The sequence below is a fragment of the Triticum dicoccoides genome, chromosome 1A (assembly GCF_002162155.2).
Source record: "Triticum dicoccoides isolate Atlit2015 ecotype Zavitan chromosome 1A, WEW_v2.0, whole genome shotgun sequence".
Taxonomy (NCBI): domain Eukaryota; kingdom Viridiplantae; phylum Streptophyta; class Magnoliopsida; order Poales; family Poaceae; genus Triticum; species Triticum dicoccoides.
In genome coordinates, this window is record NC_041380.1 from 51,856,271 (window position 1) to 51,875,294 (window position 19,024).

Sequence of the window (19,024 nt, forward strand, 5' to 3'; positions counted from 1 at the left end):
AGAAGGGGCGATCGTTGGCGATAGAGAGAAAAAACGCGAGAGAGAAGAAAGGAAGAAAAGGGACGCCTCACCCTCAAAAAAAAAGAAAAGAAAAGGGACGCCTCCTCAAGCGACCCCACCTCGCGCTCCCGATGCTGCGCTGACACCTCCTCCCCTTCTCTCACGGCCTCTACAAGCATCCGCAAATCTTCCCTCTCCCATAATCTCCTGTTTTGCCTCTCAATCACGAATCAGGATCCATGGAGGTTTCCGACAAGTGCTACTCGATCTGCTATACGGCAGCGGCCGGGACCGCCGGCCGTGGGTCTGCGTCTCGCTGCTCATCCTCGGGAGGGAACTCGGTGTTGGCGAGGTTCCATGGAGTGCCAAGCGGGGACGAGCATGACCTTCTATTCCCCGGCTCTTCACCGACCCCAGGAAGATCGATGATGGGGATCGAAGCGCCGGTGCTCCAATCCGGTGGAGGGGTGGGGGCGGAGGTGCAGGCCCAAAACACTACCCAGAAGGAGGCGCCCCGGATGAGCAACACACGTCGTGGAGGACGCGCTCTCGGTCGCCGGCGGTTTCCTTCTGTCGACGGCGATGGGTTGCCTCTTCTTCTCCGTTCGTGTGGTAAGGTTTGTTCTTCTTCCATCATGTTCCTTCTTTTGTCTCGTCACAAGCACATGCCACGGAGGCTAAACTCTTTTGGCAACCGATTGAAAAATCTGCTGGAGGAGAGCTTCATTAGATCTGCCTACTCCTGTATTTTCAGTTACATGTGTGACTCGAAAAAATACACTATATGTTACTATGCTATATATATTCCTTAAGTTATGTATAGAACCTCTACCTATATACTTGGATCACCGGATTGTTCAATTCTTTTTATGCAACAAAACTACAGAATTAGTACTTATCATTGCAGTGTCGTGTTCTGTGTATACCAATATCTCTACCACTATAATACACCAGTCTTGAATTTGGGTTCACCACCCCACTTGTTTTTTAGTCCGCTTGGGTACTGATCACCTGAACTAATAATTAACTAATAGCCAAGATACAGTGCAGAGAGTAAACTTGCCGGGTGATACATGAGAGCATTTATATAATGGTTGGTTCTATCAAGTTTTTTACCGATTTATACTGAATTAAAGTTGTTGATATGGCGATAGGGTCTCCAGTGTACATGATTATTGATTAAATTTCTATATAAACTTCTTCTTCCAATTTGTTCAATTGTAAGACTAGTGATGTAACAATGAACGTTAATTGTATTGTTCTGCTCTTGGTTAGTACAAGAAATGCTTGAGTTGTCAATCAGGAAGAACTTCAATTCTTCAAGCAAGAACTCTAGACTGGGCTTTCAAATAAGTTGGACTGTAGATAATGTCCATATTTGTGATCATTGATGCTTGTGCTTTCTTCTTCATGTTCTGGTGAGGAAGAAGGGAAAACGCTGGAGCCAATAGATGTTTAGTGGGGCTATGTTCTGAATTGACAAAGCTAAAGGAAGCACATGCCATCTATCTCTCATATTGGTTATTTGGATCCTGAGAAATCACCATGCCTAGCTTAAATTTATTGACACTAGCTTGTTCTGATAAAAAAAATCAATGCAGGGAAGGAAACAGAATATGGGGATTGCAACTATAGAATGGTGATTCTCTGTTTTCGAGTCGCTCGACTAGTCGTCGACTAGTCGATGAGTCACACTGGCAGGGTCGACTCAGCCTAGCGACTCGACTCATGGTATGAGTCGAGCGACTCGAGCGACTAGTCACGACTCGTCGTGTTTTCTGGGTCGAACGACTCAATTTTTTTTCTCTAATCTTGCTTGCTGGAAACCTAGATCGAAGCAGTTCCCCCTCCCCCCTGACCCAACCCTTTCCTTGGCAACCGCCACCGCCCATGGTTGCTGGCTTGCTGCTCCTCCCCTCCTCCCCTGGTTGCTGCTGCATATCTGCTCCGTCCCTCCTCTGGTTGCTGCTGCTGGTGGTCTGCTCCTCCCCTCCTTCCATGGTTGCTGCTGCTGCTGGTCTGCTCCTCCCCTGAGCTACCAAGCAGAAGCACTAGAGGTCTAGAGCAGATCAGAGCAAAAGGAAAAGGGATGATACAGGATAGTGCTTCTGTATGGTAATTTTATTGTACCTACTGCCTACTGCATAACTCACGTCAACTCGTCGCATGTCGACTCGTCGACCATGAGTCTAGACTAGTCACGATTAGTCTAGAGTCGCCGCCCCTGAGCGACTCGTCGACTCATCGACTCAAAAACCAGGTGATTAGATATTCTTGATAGAGAGGCATAGATTTCTAATGTCAGTCTTAGATAGAGTTCACATATAGCTGCAGTTTTTGCGACTACGGAATTGTGATTGGATATTCTTGAGTATTCAGTTCTTCAGTACTGTTAATTGAACATACACCGGAAGTCAAATTTCCAGGTATGTACTAACCTTCCAGTAATCAGGGGTATCATAGGTTATGTATTAATACCTATTGGAAACTCCTATCTTACTGATGACTCTCCCTTGTAGGTAAATCTGATCAAGACTACTAGATGATCCAAATGGAGGATTACTTCACTTTCAGACCCACTTTGTAATTGTACATCATTGTCTTACCACAGAAGTTCAGATGGACATAGTATCCAGGATACCAACCATTTGGAACTCCTCTCTACAAAAAAGGGTTAAGGGGATTGGTAACTGGAGTTCAGAGCATAAAATTATTCTAATTGCCATGCCTACAGTATTGTATACACAGATTTGAGAGAGGAATAGGTACCACTTTTTCCTCAACATTTAGTTATCCATACAAGCAGTAATGCCTATGCTAAGTTGTTATTTTCTTATACATGATTTTTTTATCATAGTGGATAGATGAGCAATGGACCATTAAAGTTGCTTTCCATGGTTCTCTTAGGGACCATTGCAAAAGGTGTTTTTGTTTGGATAAAGGTCATCGAGCTAAGGTAAGCTCTCCATAGACTGGAACATTATCATGTCCTCGCCGGCGAGGAAGCCAGGTGACCTTCTCATCCAATGCCTTTCCCTCCTTATCCCTTTCTCCTATCGTAGTTCCCTCTCAATGCGTTAGTTTCTTTCGTCGTCGCTAGGTTCCCATGGCACTCTGCCACGCTCGCTTCAGTAGCTCATTGATTAAGAGGTACGAGTGGGTGGCCAGCTGCAATGTCTAGATGGAAGACCTCTCCTGTTCAGATTTATTTTGGGTTCTTGATTCCTTTCTCCCAATGGTTATATGTAATTAGTACAACATTAGGAAAAAAATTATACCATGTTTGTGGCTGGATGCATTGAGTTGTTGGAATTGTTGTATTAGAAGTGCACTTTTGATTGCCTTACCAATGGTCCAAAATAATTGCACAACCCGTGAAATTGACCGTGGTTTTAATGTACTTTTGTTACAATAGAGTTTTTTTTAGGAGCAAAGGACAGTGGGAGAGATCTCCCACTGACTTGTAACTATAAAAAGAAGGACGTCAGTTACATTTACAATATACTAGAGTATATTTCATTATTTCCCAGTTTGGACATACTTCTATTGATTTGCTTCTCATAAATATTATCATGCATGTATCAGCTGGTGATTGTGTGATAGTGGCGTGCTCTCATAAATATTATGTGTTTCCAGGAAGATGAATCCTTTCCGAATAGGGACTAGGTTGGTTACTTCTTTTGTAATTATATGTTTCAGTGATAGCTGCTTGATTAAATGGTTCCATCTGTTTCTTATTCTTGTCATCTAACGTAGATAAATAGATTATATGCTTTTGTGCTGAATTACGTGGAAGGTCGAGACGACCGCACATACGTATTTTTTTATGTTTATTACCGCATGGATGCCTACTGACCCTAAATATTTTTGTTTAAAATGTTTTCCTATGAAGTTTCTATACAATATAAGAAAGTTGGTCTCAACTATTTGAGGTCATATTCTATTTTAAAGATTACTCATATAGTTTCATAGCTGATTCAGTTGCATTCGTTGAGAACAAGTGTTTGTATCAATCTTGTTTTTCAGGTTACTCGTATTACATATTGATGGATTTCTTGCAGGCTTGTATGCCAGATTTTATTTCAACTGTATGTAATCTTTTCTTTGACAAGAGGGTATGTATTCTGGACAAATTCTGTAATTATATGTTTCCAGTGATAGCTGTTAGATTAAATGATTGGTCCTATCCATGTGTAATCATGTATTATTTGTGATGAGACTTGTATTTTTAGTCTGTATAATTTTGTAATGGATTGAACATATTCCTGTAATTTTGAACTGTGGAACACATAGAAGTTAGTTAATTTTGGTAGTATTTGTGGCTTGTTGTGCTCACCCTAGAGGCATCGCAGAAGCTTTCCCATGTTTCTGAACTGATGTCATCCTTGCTACGACAATTCTTGATCTTGGGCCACACCAGATTCATACGCTTTGTGAATCGGTATGTTGAATAAATCGAGTCGCTCAGGACGGCCACATGATTCAAGCTGAATCTGATATCATTTGTGCCTTCGTGCTCACTGTTCAGGTGGGTCATATAATTGAAGTTGAATCTGATAATACCAAGAGTCTAAGAGGGACGAATACCTGAAGAGATTGATGAGCCTTCCTAATCAGGTTCCCTTCTAGCATGCATTTTTACCTTCTTTATCATTTCTCTTAAGGATAGTCTTTACAAGGTTATCTTGTGATCAGTTTGATTTGAAAAAAATGGGCTGAAATAATTCGACAGGCGGGCCAAAGCATTGATATCCTGAAGAACCACAATGTTATCAGATCTCTTCTTAACATTTTGCAGGTAATAATCGAGCCTGTATTTGAATCTTGTGGCCTTACAAGCCTAAATGGCAATGTTGTTAGTTGTTTATTGTTGTGAAGTTCTTTACTTAATTTATAAATTCACTATAAGATTGTGGTTTTCTACTTAAAGAAATGATATTTGTTAGATGACCAAACTCACTTGCATGTCATTCCTTAAGAAGATCAGTCTCCCAAATGCTTTAGTTAGTTGCTAGCCAAGGCAAAAAAATTTATGTAATCTGCCCCGTGAGAGGGTGTGGTCTTTGTCAAGGAGTACACTACGATGCCGAACCGACGATGATGAAGGCGAGCGTCGGCTCAGTGCGGGGTAGTGGAGAGCGGTGACAGTAATAAGAGTTGTCTGTAATGCATTTTCCATGCCATCTGGTTGTATCTCCGTATGTCTTCTTTCCTGTGCTATAAATACAAGCAAATGTGCTACACTACCTTTGGACCAACTGTAATGGGTGGTCCTCATTATCTATATATTCAGTTTAAGTTTATCTGAACTTGCAATTTCTCTGTTGCAACACATGCCTAGTGTCCTCATGTGCACTAAGTACGAGATGCTTCCTTTCCTAACAAATATCAATCAGTTATGAACATCAGCTCATATAATTTGATTATTTTTGGAGACCTATCCATGTAACTCACTGATGCATGTAACTAGCATATTTATCTGCTAAGCCTCCTAGAAATGTTCATGTCACAATATGGAACAAACAAGCAAGCTGAATGGGCAGCAACAAATGAGGCACCGCACCATCACGCCTCAAGCGGCGCCACCAGGTGGCGCCCCAACCACTAGTGCCCATAAAGAGACACGGTGTGGTTTTAGGGCTAGATGCGCGTGGTGAAGTTGCGGAAAATCTGTCTGATAAAGCTCACGAGGAGACTTACCCCAACCGTACCAGCTGGTCTCGAAATCGCGACACGTGCATCCTATTTCCTCTTCTCTCCTTCACAAAGCAAAAACATGTGCATGCACGACACTTGCACTTACCCTAAGCTCTTCCAACTAACCGCAAGTTTAGCTTGCAAACCACGGCGCCATGATGCAATAGACCCAAGAAAAGAAGCACCACACTACCAGAAAAGAACACATACTCTCTTCGGCCTTTAAAAAGTATACTTTCAATTTTATTGAAGGGTCATACTATCTTAAAATTTAACCGAGTTTGTGTAAAAATATATAAATAATTGGAAAACCAAATAGGTATATGATGCAGATATATTTTATTTGAATCGAATGCTACTAACTTCATGGCATAAATGTTGATGTATTATATTGTATAAATACGATCAAACATGAAAATGTTTGACTTTTCAACGGAGTTGGAAGTACACTCTTCAAAGGACGGATGGAGTACAACGACTCCAAATCCTCCCCTAATAACCTTTACTAGATTGGGATCGCGCCCTGGCGTAAGGGTGCCGGTCCCAACGTTTTGATAAAGCTGGTAATGCTAAGTTAGTAAAAATCCAGATTTAACAAAATGAAGAAGAAACATTCAATTGTTATAGAAGCAATACATAGTGGTATCGGCATGATATTGTAAGGCAGAATCGATTTCAGTGTGTTCTGCCACAGCCTACGAATAATACTATAATTTCCAAAAGGTTTGTATCGACAATAACTCTTAGGACCAAGAAGTACAAATGGCATACATCACCATGTTTGCATGGTTATACCAGCAGCAAACTACATGTAACGAATTTTTATTTGAAAAATCAAGAAAGAAATTATCAAAAGCCAATGTAGAAACAAAATGTGGTATTTCTCATGCAGCCAACAGAAATAGATCAAGACGGGCTAAAGTCTATGTCGAGAATCTTTAACTTCCCTTTGCCAAGAATTGAGCAAGCTCCTCCGCACATGGAATTCTCTAAATGTGCACTATCTTGCCTGCAGGGCCTGATGACTCCGTTCCAGATGACACGCTTGAGCTCAAGTGGGAGTTCGACGATGACTCACACCGTTACTATGTGTCTTTCCCTGATGATCAGTAGTAGTGCCCAGTTGGGGCGATCGGGACCGTGCCGCATGTTGGGTTTATCTTTTATTTTGGCGTCATAGTCGGGCCATGAGTGTTTGGTTGATGTAATGCTATTTATGTACTTTGATTGACGTGGCGAGTGTAAGCCAACTATGTATCTCCCCTTTTATTATTTATATATTACATGGGATGTTGTGAAGATTGCCTAACTTGCGACATTATTTTCAATGCGGTTATGCCTCTAAGTCGTGCCTCGACATGTAGGAGATATAGCCGCATCGAGGGCATTACAAGTTGGTAATCAGAGCCTTCCCCGACCTTAGGAGCCCCCATTGCTTGATCGTTTTTAGCAGCCGTTGTTGAGTCTAGAAAAATTATTTTGAGTCATTTAGGAATTATATATCGGAGAGTTTAGGAATTCTTTTTACTCCCCAGTCTCCTCATCGCTCTGGTAAGGCATCCTGACGTAGAGTTTTGACTCTTCTCTTCTCAAATTTCACTAAAAAAAATTTAGAATCACGCGGGTATCTTGGAATCGTTCCGATGGTTTTGTGACGAGAACATTGTTCTTGGTGCCTCCTGTCTTTAGGGGTTGTGGCAGTGTTCCGGGGAGTTGAGCTCCGAGGTGTTGTCGTCACAATTTTATCGTTGCAGTTCTGGGATATCTGAGTTTAGTACGCCGACATCGAAAATCTCTTTTATGCAGTTCGTTGGTGAGATAATCTCGACGCCACCCAGTACTGGGGCGGGAGTTCGGGAGTATCGCCATAACTTGTATAACAGATGCTTTTCGAAGGTTGAGGTAGATGGTTTCCGAAGTTTTTCTCGGTTATGTGTTGAAGGATGGATACAGCTGGATGTAGGATTTGCTAGATTTGGGTGAGATATTATGCTTCCCCTGTATCCCCAACACCTGATTGCATACCTGGAAAGGTTCGGGAGTTTCATAGGTGGGAATTCTTGTAGATCTAATTTTTCTTCCACGGATATTTGGTTTGAGATTGGGATTTCTTACCGAGTATCCGTTCTTGATCCGTACCTTGTTGATTTATTCCTCTACCTAAATTCTAAGTGGCTTCTCAATTTATGGATATGTGACCATTTCAAGTGGAATGCATTTGTTCTTATGTTCGAATGTGAAGACTATATGTTGCAATTTCAACCCGTTGGATTCAGCTTCATTTTATCTGTCAATGTGCTAACGGTTGTTACCATCTTCAGGATGGCTCCCGCTAAGAGCACCAATCAGAATCAGAATCAGGATCCGCCACCACCTCCACCTCCTCCGGAGGCATGGCAAGCTGTGATGGCCGCAACCAATGCAAACACACAGTTGATCATGCAAATTCTTCAAGAGCGCAATCAAGCGAACCAAGGCAACCAAGGCAACAATCAGAATCACTTTGCTACACTCAACCAGTTCCTTGCTAACGGGCCAAAGACTTTCAGCAATTGTGTTGAGGCAACTGATGCTGATGATTGGCTTGTGGATCTGTGCAAGCATTTCGAGTGCAGTAACGTCAGGCCTAAGGCTTCGTCAAGTTCGCTTCCTTCCAACTCAAAGACCAAGTTGCAGAATGGTTCCAGCAGTACAAGGATTTCAGAGGAGGCCGTGTGATTACCTGGGATGAATTTCGTCAAGACTTCAAAGCTCATCATATTCCTCAGAGCGTGGTTGAAAGCAAGCGTGAGGAATTCCGCAACCTGAAACAAGGCTCTTTGTCTGTCTATGACTACAACAAGTTGTTTCAGAAGCTCGCCCGCTTTGCTAAGCAGGACGTCCCTAACGAGAAGAGCATGATATACCAGTTCAGGGGTGGTCTCAGAGAAGAAATCCAGCTAGCTCTTGTTCTCTTTGAGCCCTTGAGGTACGATGAGTTCTACAACATGGCATTGAAGCAAGAGGCCGCTCAACTGAGGTGTGATGCTTCCAAGAAGCGAGTCAGAGATGCTACTCCTTCTTCCTCTACTCAAGTGGCCAAGCAGCAGAAGTATTGGCTTCCTCCTCCTCCGTTCCGTCAGCCGTATCAGCAGAAGAGCAAAGGTGGCAGTGGATCTTCCCACCCACCCAACCCTGGCTTTCAGAACAAGACTTCGTCTCAAGCTCCAAGATCGAGTGCTCCGTATCACCGTCCACTTTCAGAGGTCACGTGCAACAAGTGCCAACAGAAGGGTCACTATGCCAACAAGTGCTTAAATCTGAGGCGCCTCCCTCCTCCTCCTCCTGTGAGATCGGCAAGTACAGCTGTGGTCAAGCATAACCCCAAGTCTGCAAAGGTCAACTTGTTGAATGCAGCTCAGGCAGAGGACTCGTCAGATGTCATCATGGGTAACCTTCCTGTTAACGATATTCCTGCTAAAGTTCTTTTTGACACTGGTGCATCGCATTGTTTCATCTCGAGACCATTCGTTTCTAAGCATGAGTTGCCTTTACAAGATTTGCCTAGTCAGTTATCTGTTGTTTCTCCGGGTAAATTCATGAATGCAAGCGCTATGGTCCCGGATGTTACTATCACATTGGGCGACTACAAGTTTCTTTCTTCTCCGGTGGTTCTTGGCAACTTGGATATTGATCTTATTCTTGGGATGGATTGGCTTTCTAAGCACAAGGCGCATCTTGATTGTGCCGCCAGGCAGATTCAATTGACTCATCCGTTTGAGGATGTAATTGTCTTTGCCGCTCGTGATGATACCATCCGTCAGTTTTCTCTCAATGAGAAGGGTGAACTGGATGCTATCTCGCAAATCCCAGTTGTTTGTGAATATCAAGACGTTTTTCCAGAAGAGCTTCCAGGAATGCCTCTGCACCGGCCAGTTGAATTCGTCATCGATCTTGAGCCTGGCACGGAACCGGTTTACAAGCGTCCTTACAAGCTCGGACCTGAAGAGTTGAAAGAGCTGAAGAAGCAACTTGATATTCAAGAGAGAATGGGTCTCATCCGACCTAGTTCTTCTCCATGGGGTTGTGGTGTTCTTTTTGTGAAGAAGAAGGATGGAACGGACCGATTTTGTGTTGATTACCGTCCATTGAATAAGAAGACCATCAAGAACAAATACCCACTTCCCAACATCAACGAGTTGTTCGAACAACTCAAAGGTGTCCAAGTATTCTCCAAGCTTGATCTCCATATGGGTTATCATCAGATTCGAATCCGCGAGCAAGATATTCCCAAGACGGCGTTCAGGACAAGCTTTGGTTCATATGAATACACTGTCATGTCTTTTGGCCTCGTCAACGCTCCTCCGACTTTCTCTCGCATGATGAACTTCATCTTCAACGCCTACACCAATGACTTTCTTTTGGTCTATCTCGACGATATTCTGGTCTTTTCGAAGAACAAGGAAGATCATGCCAAGCACTTGCGTTTGGTGCTCGATAAGCTCAGAGAACACAAGTTCTACGCCAAGTTCTCCAAGTGCGAATTTTGGCTCGATGAGGTTCTTTATCTTGGGCATATCATCTCTGCCAAGGGCATTGCGGTGAATCCTGAGAAGGTGTCTGTAATTGTGAATTGGGAACCACCTCAGAACGTGAAGCAACTCCGTAGCTTCCTCGGTCTCGCAAGCTACTGTCGAAGATTCGTTGAAAACTTTTCTAAGATCGCGAAGCCTCTCTCAAATCTTCTCTAGAAGCACGTCAAGTACGTTTGGTCTCCGGAGTGTGACATTGCTTTCAACACCTTGAAAGAGAAATTGGTCACTGCTCCAGTTCTGACTCCTCCTGATGAATCCAAACCGTACGAGGTCTTTTGCGATGCCTCTCTCCAAGGTCTCGGCGCAGTGTTGATGCAAGAGAAGAAAGTTGTGGCTTATACCTCTCGCCAGTTGAAGCCCAACGAGAAAAATTACCCCACTCATGACCTTGAGTTGGCGGCAGTTGTGCATGCTCTTTTGACTTGGAGACATCTCTTATTGGGAAGAAAAGTGGACATCTTCACTGACCACAAGAGTCTCAAGTACATCTTCACTCAGCCTAATCTCAACCTCAGGCAGACTCGATGCGTCGAAATGATTCAAGAGTATAATCCGAGTATCGAGTATACTCTAGGCAAGGCCAATGTGATTGCTGACGTATTGAGCAGAAAAGCTTATTGCAACAGCCTGATTCTCAAGCCTTATCAACCCGAGCTTTGTGAAGCTTTCCGCAAACTTAATCTGCAAGTTGTTCCTCAAGATTTCCTCGCCAACCTTCAAGTCTCTCCTACCTTGGAAGACCAGATTCGCCAAGCTCAGCTTCTTGATGCTATGGTGAAAAAGGTGAAGACTGGGATTGCCAAGAGTCAACCCAAGTACAAGTGCTACCACCTTGATGACAAAGACACTCTCTTCTTCGAGGATCGTATTGTTGTGCCCAAAGGTGACCATTGTAAAGTGATCATGAACGAGGCTCACAATTCTTTCCTCTCCATCCACCCTGGGAGCACGAAGATGTATCAGGACCTCAAGCAGGCTTATTGGTGGACTCGAATGAAGCGCGAGATTGCTCAGTTCGTGAATGAATGTGATGTCTGCAGAAGAGTCACTACTAGAAAAAGGCCTACTAATGGCGCACCAGTTTTTCTTACTAATGGCGCATCACTGGTGCGCCATTACTAGCACGCCATTAGTAATTTTTACTAATGGCGCACCACTGGTGCGCCATTAGTATAGGCCACAGGTGCGCCATTAGTATACCAGATACTAATGGCGCACCGTGTGGTGCGCCATTAGTATACCATTCGGTGCTCCACTGGTATTCCCTCCAGGTGCGCCACTAATAACCTTATAGGTGCGCCACTAGTAATAAAGGAAGGTGCGCCACTAATAAGGGCTTAAATGCGCCACCACTAATGTATTTGGAAAACAAAAAAAATCTAAATTTACAGAAAAAAACCTATAAGGAAAAATAATTTAAAAACAAAAAATGAAATAGAATCATAATTTTTATTATAGTAAGAATATTACAATGTCTTTACAAGTTTCCAATAAAAGGAAAATTGCAAGGAAATAAAAAAAATCCTAAAGCTAATCTTCTAGTAATCTTTTCTTCTTTTTCTTCACTTTATCCCTGCAAAATGTAACAAAATAAACAGAAACACAAACAAACTATTTATAACATGTCAATACTGTCATTTTTTCAGACCAAGTAACTAACAACTTCAGTGAGACAGGCACAGTGCAGTGTGAATTTCAATTGGCTAAATCATATATAGAAATCAGTATCTTCTCTATGAACCTGAAACTGAGATGACTGGATTAATTTTGCACATTTGATTTATGAATTATTCTTCTTCGACAACCAACTAAACTTCGGATCACCTTCTAAGCCAACAGCCACAATGCAAATATCGACTATTTCCATTCAACTTCTTCACTTACTCATTATTATCTAATGAAACCATTCGTAACTAATGAAGCAGATTGGCTGAAGTTATTATCAAGTCCTAAGTCCTAATTGAAGCAGATCTGCTAGGGTTCTTCTCGCTAGCCCCTCATGGCCAACCGTTTCGGAACAGGCAGGCAGAGCTGCTTGGCCGGTGGCTAGGGAGTCGCTGGTGATGTTGGGCATCTCATACGAGCACCTGGCTATTTGAGGAAACCGAAATAGTAGCATAAAGAAGATTGATTCCGAGGAAATGATAGAACCTATTCTATCAAAGTGCTACTCCCCCCGTTCCATAATTCCAGTCGTGGTTTTTTAACTAAAACCATGAAGAGAACTATGGAATGGAGGGAGTAGAAAACAATTGCATGCTTAAAATTCTACCATACACAGCAGCAACAGACATTACACAAGCATTTATTTATTTATTGCATTTGGCACAAGTTAAAAATTCTCACAAGCAGAGGCGGTCCTATCAGACAAAAAGAACATGGACCGCTCATTACAAAGCACTTCTACTGCAGTATCATGGAGTAGGAAAAGGGGCTTAAGCAGCAAAGACGTATAATAAGAGAAAAAAACACTGTGGCGGCTGGAACTAGAAGAGCACCATCACAGGTTCGAAACATCACCATGGGGTCGATGGCCGGCATAGCCCATGGCAGGGCTCGATGGGCAGCATAATAACACAATAAAAGTTTGATGTATACTTATTCGTTTGAAAAGATGCAAGCTTATTTACACCCTAGGACTGTTGATTAGGGTCTGGATGGTATTTTTGTTCCTTGCATAAGTAAGAGAAGGACTAGCATCCATAGTAGAAAGAAAGGTAAACATACATAAAGGAAAGTTTTTATAGCGTCACGACCGAAAGAGGCTACGTGCGGCTGGGTGGAACGGACAAGGTTTCATGTATGCAATATATTATAGAAAAATAAGTGTTGACAGAAAATGAAAGATTTCCTGTCAAACAAACAGAGCTTCATTTTGTAACATTTCTGACCCACACGATAATTGTACAGCATAGTAGAGGAGACCACTGTACATACATGTGTTGAATGAAGCAGACTAAGAAATATTGGGTGGGTATAAAGAATACAATAGTACGGTGGCTGATGCAAACAAGTGCAGAGTTGCATCTATAGAATAGGTAACAAATTAAATAGCCCTGGTGCCAGCAGTAGAGTTCGTGTATCCAATCCATCCTTTGTTTAACAGCAGCTCCAACTCTTGTGTAACAAATTAAGTTTGGCATGGGCACACATAAAGCACTGATATTTTCACGGCTCAATGGCCGTGGGCTAAGGGAGCAGAGGAGGAGGTGCGGCTCACCTCACATGGCAGCGGAACCGAGGGATGAAGGTGCGGCGCACCGGAGCAGGCAGAGGTGCCTTGTGTTGGCCAAACTCGTGGCCAGCAGAAGAGAAGCGCTTCTCTTGCTCGACGGATGTTGGGTGTGTGTGAGGCGTGCTCCTGCCTGCCTGCCTGCGTGAGGAACGGGAGGACCATTAGATAAGAGAAGGGAAGGGAAGAAGAGCAGGTAGAGGATGGCAAGGGGAGAGGAGGGAATCAAAATCGAAGATGAGAAGATGACCTTGAGGAGGAGCAGGGGAAGAGCGGAGCAGCAGAAACATAGGCCTTCCTCTCCCGATGGTGAGGACCGAGGCGACCTCTGTCACGGCCCAGCCAGGTCGACGACTCTGGCGACCGTGGCTGCCAGATCCGGTGTCGCCATGGCCGGCCTCCTCCTGTGGTGCCTGCTAGGTCGCCATGGCCGCGGGCTCCTTGTCCGTGGCGGCTGGATCTAGGGCCTTGGGGTGGCGGGGAGCTCCTCCTCCTGCAGCTCGGCGGCCTCCACACCCCGGAGCAACGCCGTCGCCGGAGGACGTGGTCACCTGCTCTCCTTTGGATCCGGTGAGGAGGATTGGGGAAGGAGCTCACCACGGCTCCATGCCCTGGATCTGGTCTGAGGGAGGGGGAAGGGAGCTCGCCGTGGTCAGGAGGGAGAGGAAGAGGCGGGCGGCCGGGGCTTCCTGATCTAAATCAAAGTCGAGGGAGGTGGGTGGGAGAGAACGTGACAAGAGGGAGGGGATAAGGGGTGATAGCAATGGCGCACTGGTAGGGGTGCGCCATACGTATAGATAGCAATGGCGCATCTCTTACTGGTGCGCCATTACTAATTAAAACTAGTACTGGCGCACGGCGGAACAGTGCGCCATTAGTAGTTTTGCAAAAAAAAGATTAAAAAATATAATAAAAAAACAACATTAGTGGCGCACTTTTCGACAGGTGCGTCATTACTAGTTACAACTAGTAATGGCGCACTGTGTCTGGATGCGCCATTAGTATGTTTGGACAGGCGCACTAGTTCAAAAAAAATTTGATACTAATGGCGCACCCTGGGCCAGGTGTGCCATTAGTAGTTTCAACTTTAATGGCGTATCATAAGGTGGTGCGCCATTAGTATATACTAATGGCGCACCGCTTGTCTGGTGCGCCATTAGTGTCAATCCCATCTATAGCCCTTTTTCTAGTAGTGAGTGAAGGCAGAACACCAAAGGCCAGCTGGTCTCCTCCAACCTCTTGCCATTCCAGAATGGAAGTTTGACCACATTGAGATGGACTTCGTGACTGGGTTTCCAAAGTCCAAACGTGGCAATGATGCTATATTCGTTGTCATCGACAAACTCACTAAAGTGGCTCACTTTCTGCCTATCAAAGAGTCTATCACTGCAGCTCAATTGGTGGAACTCTATACCTCTCGAATTGTCTCTCTGCATGGTATTCCACAAGTGATCTCTTCAGACCGTGGTAGCATCTTTACCTCCAAGTTTTGGGATTCTTTTCAGAAGGCCATGGGCACCAACATCCGCTTCAGCACAGCTTTCCATCCTCAATCTAGCGGTCAAGTCGAGCGTGTCAACCAAATTCTTGAAGATATGCTCAGGGCTTGTGTGATCTCCTTCGGCATGAAGTGCGAGGATTGTCTTCCTTATGCTGAATTCTCCTACAACAACAGTTTTCAAGCAAGTTCGGGCAAGGCCCCATTCGAAATTCTGTATGGCAGGAAGTGCCGTACCCGTCTCAACTGGTCTGAAACCGGTGAACGTCAACTTCTGGGAAATGACTTAATCACAAAGGCAGAGGAAATGTGCAAAGTCATTCGAGATAACCTCAAAGCAGCCCAATCCCGCCAGAAGAGCTACTATGATAGTAAGCACCATGATTTGGCTTTTGAGATCGGAGATCATGTTTACCTCCGTGTCTCTCTAATGAAAGGTACTCGCCGCTTCGGTATCAAAGGGAAGCTTGCCCCTAGATACGTGGGACCTTTCAAGATCGTCAGCAAGAGAGGCGATCTCGCCTATCAACTCGAGCTTCCTTCAAACTTTGCAAATGTGCATGACGTGTTCCATGTCTCTCAGCTTCGAAAGTGCTTCAAGACTCCTGACCGCACCGTCAACTTCGAGGACACTGAGCTCCAAGAAGATCTCTCTTATCATGAGCACCCCGTTGCTATTCTTGAAGAGACTGAATGCAAGACTCGCAACAAGTCAATCAAATTCCTCAAAGTCAAGTGGTCACACCATTCCGACCGTGAAGCCACCTGGGAACGCGAGGATCACCTCCGTTCTGAGTACCCGACGTTCTTTCAGTCTTAGATCTCGGGACGAGATCCTCTCGTAGTGGTGGAGTGTTGTAACACCATGGATATGATTTACCCAATATGTACTCCAACTCTTGTCATTTCCGGCCTTAAGTTATTTTATTTTCTCGGGTTCGGGTTCTTGTCTCCATGTGTTATTGTCGTTGTCATGCATCTCATATCATGTCATCATGTGCATTGCATTTGCACACGTGTTCGTCTCATGCATCCGAGCTTTTTCCCCGTTGTCCGTTTTGCATTCCGGCGCTCCGTTCTCCTCCGGTGGTCATTTCTACCTTTCTTTCGTGTGTGGGGATTAAACATTTCCGGATTGGACCGAGACTTGCCAAGTGTCCTTGATTTACTAACGGTAGACCGCCTGTCAAGTTTCGTACCATTTGGACTTCGTTTGATGCTCCAACGGTTAACCGAGGGACCGAAAAGGCCTCGTGTGTGTTGCAGCCCAACACCCCTCCAATTTGGGCCAAAACCCACCAAAACCCTCTCCATCATCTAGAGAGTTCGATCACGATCGCGTGACCGAAAACCGCACCTCATTTGGACTCTCCTAGCTCCCTCTATGCCTATAAATACACCCCCTCCGAAATTCCCATTTCCCCTTCCCCGAAACCCTAGATCCACCTTGCATCCACCGCTGCCGGACAAAATCACCGCCGACGGACGTGTCCGGTCTGCCCGCCGCCGCCACGTGGTGCTCTCCGGTTTGTCCGCCGCCCGCGCCCACTTTACCGGCCCGTAGGGCCCGCGGGAGGCCCTCCCGGCCCGATGATGCGCCGCCCGCACCCGCCTTCGGCTCCGCCGCCTGACGCCGTCCTCCGCCGCCGCCGACTCGTCGCCGGCCAGCGGAAGCTCCGCCGTGGCAAGCTCTTCGTTGCCACATCGCCACCTCGCCGCCCCTGCCTCGCCTCCGCCGCACCTCCGCCGCCTCTCCCCGCCGTCGCCGGCGGCCCCTCCGGCCGGATCCGGGCAGGGACCGGCCCAATCCGGCCATCCCTCGCCGACCCCGGCCACCACCTTCCTCGTCGGAGTGCGTGCGCCGCCGCCTCGGTTCGCGGACCCAGCGAACCCTAGATCTCAGATCCTTATATCCCAGCGAACCCTCTCCTTTATTTTTTTCGCTATGTTCATCATGTTGTATCTCCTCATCCGTAACTCCGTTTTGGGCATATAGCATATCAAAATGTTCGTCTCAGAGAGCACATCATTTCATCTCATTGCATCATTTTCATTTGAGTTCATCTTGATGCCCGAAATGTTGTTGGAAGAATGCTATTTGAGACAATTGTCAGATCTGCTGCTCCAATTAGACATTTGTCATTTTTGCCATGATTAGTGTGTGCATGAAATGCCCCTGAGCTGTACATGTGTTTTGTTATATGTTTTGCCATATATCCAGAGGTGCAACCCATGTATTGTTTTGATGTGTGTGGTGACTAGCACAAGCTTGCAAAGTGGTGCGTTCATTAATACTGATTTCAGGGACTTAGCATTTCCACTAAGTCCTTGATCTGTTTATCTCAATATGCCATATGTTCATGTTGTTTCCTAGTGATCCGTGCCTCTTTTGAGGATGATCAGTAAGGATGTTTTGTTAATCTTGTAGTGCTCTATCCATCCATGTCTTTGTTTGCAACTATGGAGCACCCTAGCTTGAGTCAATTGAGCTCTACTTTTGCTATTTCATGAATCTGGGCAGATTGTCTGCTTGTTAGCGATTTTGCCGAGGATGTTGTAATTGATCCGTGCATGCTATATTATTGTTCTTGCCATGTCTAGCTTGTATAATGTGTATTCTTGATGGGTGTATGCTTAGATTGTCATGACTTGCTCTGTAGTGAGTGCATCGAGCTCGTAAACATGCCTACTTGATATCTGTTTTTGCATGCTCTAGTTTTTCACTAAGTCTGAGAACTGATTATGTTTTTGCCATGTTCACATGCTTGCAATTATATTTTCTGATCCCTTTTGGCTCAAGGTCACTAAGGGACTTTTGTTAAGCTCTTTGAGTAGCTCCATGCCATGCTTTACTTTGCCATGTTCAGGTCCTGTAGAATATAGTTTTCATGCTCCAAAGTGTGCTATCTGATCTGAAATTCCAGACAAGTGTTAATTTCACTAAGTCTGAAATCTGTTTGCCAAATGCATTTTTGCCATGCTTATTTGAACCTGTTAATGGATGAATTGGCCGTAGCTCAGTGTTCATATTTTGTTAAGCATCATGTATGGATCCCTACCATGTATTTTGTTGCCATGTTTGAGTGCTGTAGCATGTTCATCTTGTTGCATTTAGATGGCTACTTGCTGTATATCGCAGACCGGTGCCATATTTGAATTGCTTGCCATTTCCAAACCGTAACTCCGATTCCGGCGTTCTTTATATCGTTTTCAAGCGATTTCATCTCACCTTTCCAGTGGAACACTTGGATTTCCAAGTTGAGGCCAGGTTCATTCATTCCTTGTTAAGTCTTGCATATGCATCACATATCGCATCCCGCATAGCATACCATGTTTGCATCATGTTGTTTGAGCTTTGCACGTGGTTGATTGTGTCCTTGTTGCTTGTTTGTCTTGTTTGGGTAGAGCCAGGAGACGAGTTCGCTAACGAGGAGCCCATTGAGTTTGCTTTCGAGGATCCAGTCAACTCTGACAACTTTGTAGGCAAGATGATCATACCCTCGAAATCACTACTATCTTTGCTTTGCTAGATGCTCGCTCTTTTGCTATGCCTATGCTATGATGCCTACCACTTGCTTATCATGCCTCCCTATTTGCCATGTCAAACCTCTAACCCACCATGTCCTAGCAAACCGTTGATTGGCTATGTTACCGCTTTGCTCAGCCCCTCTTATAGCGTTGCTAGTTGCAGGTGAAGATTGGAGACCGTTCCTTGTTGGAACACTATTTACTTGTCGGGATATCATTATATTATCTTGTTATCTTAATGCATCTATATACTCGGTAAAGGGTGGAAGGTTCGGCCTCTCGCCTAGCATTTTGTTCCACTCTTGCCGTCCTAGTTTCCGTCATATCGGTGTTATGTTCCCGGATTTTGCGTTCCTTGCGCGGTTGGGTGATAATGGGAAACCCTTGATAGTTTGCCTTGATTAAAGCTTTTCCAGCAATGCCCAACCTTGGTTTTACCATTTTCCACCTAGCCTCTTTTTCTCTTGGGTTTCCGGAGCACGAGGGTCATCTTAT

The 19,024-nt window shown here is 44.7% G+C and overlaps 1 long non-coding RNA gene across 3 annotated transcripts; it reads left to right on the top strand.

The window, feature by feature from the left end:
- The first annotated feature begins 109 nt into the window (after nucleotides 1-109).
- Nucleotides 110-5,303, top strand: LOC119362487. 3 transcript variants are annotated; one of them, XR_005173433.1, is made up of 4 exons: nucleotides 110-2,765; nucleotides 2,858-4,441; nucleotides 4,529-4,617; nucleotides 4,696-5,303. It is a non-coding gene; the product is annotated as an uncharacterized LOC119362487 (long non-coding RNA). The 3 variants fall into 3 exon arrangements; XR_005173434.1 differs by having other exon boundaries at nucleotides 110-2,426; nucleotides 2,520-2,765; nucleotides 4,529-5,303; XR_005173431.1 differs by having other exon boundaries at nucleotides 4,529-5,303.
- Nucleotides 5,304-19,024: the final 13,721 nt, after the last annotated feature.